This window comes from Arachis ipaensis, chromosome B1 (genome assembly GCF_059453495.1).
Source record: "Arachis ipaensis isolate K30076 ecotype BB chromosome B1, ASM5945349v1, whole genome shotgun sequence".
Taxonomy (NCBI): Eukaryota; Viridiplantae; Streptophyta; class Magnoliopsida; order Fabales; family Fabaceae; genus Arachis; species Arachis ipaensis.
In genome coordinates this window covers 115,712,286-115,714,341 of record NC_142436.1, presented here as the reverse complement: position 1 = coordinate 115,714,341, position 2,056 = coordinate 115,712,286, and the positions used below count along the sequence as shown (strand labels likewise).

The 2,056-nt window shown below is 43.7% G+C and overlaps 1 non-coding gene across 1 annotated transcript; it reads left to right on the top strand.

Annotated features, from left to right (window-relative positions):
• The first annotated feature begins 1,704 nt into the window (after positions 1-1,704).
• LOC148578030 (small nucleolar RNA R71) lies at positions 1,705-1,811 on the top strand. The gene has a single exon (XR_015903685.1). It is a non-coding gene; the product is annotated as a small nucleolar RNA R71 (small nucleolar RNA).
• Positions 1,812-2,056: the final 245 nt, after the last annotated feature.

The following is a 2,056-nucleotide window of genomic DNA, read 5'->3' as shown; positions in this document are numbered from 1 at the left end:
CTTTTTTCTCCCACCATTGCTCTGTCATGCTCTGCCCTTAGTTTCTTGCCTTCCTGACTTGCTTCTTGTGAGGGTTTAAAGACGTTGAATGTGAGTTGTTCGTCATGTATCCTCAGTATTAGCTCTCCTCGCTCCACATCTATGAGCGCTCTGGCTGTAGCTAAGAATGGTCTTCCCAATATGATTGGGTGAAGGTGACTTTCTTCCATTTCCAGTATGACAAAGTCTGTGGGAAGGAAGTAGTTCCCAACCTTCACCAGCACATTTTCAACCACTCCTATTGCTTGTTTTTGAGTTTTGTCCGCCAGCCTGATGACTATGTCTGTGGGTATCAGCTCATTGATTTGCAGCCTCTTTATAAGGGATAAAGGCATTAAGTTGATGCTTGCTCCCAGATCACAGAGTCCTTTATCGAACATTGTTTCTCCTATGGCACAGGGGATGTGAAAACTCCCTGGGTCCTTCCTTTTTGTAGGCAGCTCTGGTTGAATGAGGGCACTGCACTCCTTATTCATCACTATGGTTTGTCCTCCCTTGAGTGAGCATTTCCTGGTCAGCAGCTCCTTCATGTACTTAATGTATGAGGGCATTTGTTGGAGGGCCTTGATGAATGGTATGTTTACATGGAGAGATGCAAATATGTCAAGAAACCTTGAGTATATTCTCTTCTCTACACCACCATTGAGTAATTGGGGAAAGGGTGCATAGAGTCTCAGCAGCTTCTTCTGTGTAATTGTGGTTTCTTGATGATTCTCTTCCTGCTTTCCTGCTGATGTATCTTCAAGTTGTTCTGATGGTTTGTTCGGCTCTTCCTCAGTCTCCTTATCACTTATAGTAACCATCTTGCAATCTTCCCATCTGACTTTCTTTGCTTCACCTCTCAGATTTTTCTTTGTGTCACTTGGGAAGCTATTAGTAGGTTTGGGAATCTTCTCAGATAGGTATCCCACTTGAATTTCCAGCCTCTTGATGGTGTTTCCCTGATTCTTGATATTGGCTCGCACCTCCTCTTTGAACACCTTGTTATCTTGAATCTCCTTGCATATGCCATCAAGTAGAGTCTCAATCCTTGATAGTCTTTCTTTCGATGATGGAGAGTTGAGATTGGAAGGATGAGAAGGGCCATTTTAACTTTGGTATGGATGTTGAGAAGTGTTGTTGGGTGGGTGTTGGTATGACCTTTGTGTGGAGTGTTGGTGAGTTGCATTTTTGTTGGGGTTATGGCGTCTCTGATCTTGGCCTTGGTCTTGTTGATTTTCCCACCCAAAGTTTGGGTGGTTCCTCCAACCAGGATTATATGTTTTGGAGTATGGGTCATGGTGCTGCCTAGGTGAATTCCCAATGTAGTTGGCTTGTTCCTGATCACCCTCTGCTTCTTCATTCACTCCTTCTTGGCTTGCTGCTGAAGTGGTGATTGCTGCTACTTGATTTCTCTCCATCTTCTTGGTGAGGTCAGCTAATTGCTTGGTAATCATCTTGTTTTGAGCTAGCAGTGCATCCACATTATTCAGCTCCATCACTCCTCTAGTGTTGTCTCTTTCAGAAGCATAGAAGTAGTCATTCTCTGCTACAGTCTCAATGACATCTATGGCTTCTTCAATGGTCTTCTTCTTGTTCAGAGATCCCCCGGATGAGTAGTCTACTGCCTTCTTTGATTCATACAAAAGACCTTCATAGAAAATGTGCAACTGCACCCATTCATTGAACATATCTGGCAGGCATCTTCTTGTCAAGTCTTTAAACCTCTCCCATGCTTCATATAGAGTCTCACCATCCTGCTGCCAGAATGTTTGTACCTCAGCTCTCAACCTGTTGATTCGTTGAGGAGGATAGAATCTTGCCAAGAAGTTATTCACCACATCTTCCTAGGTTGCTAAACTCTCCTTTGGAAAGGGTTCCATCCATTTAGATGCTTTGTCCTTGAGCGAGAAAGGAAACAGAAGTAGTCTATAGGTGTCAGGATGAACACCATTAGACTTCACAGTATCGCATATCCTCAGGAAGGTGGTTAGATGTTGATTGGGGTCTTCTTGGACACTTCCTCCGAATGAACAAT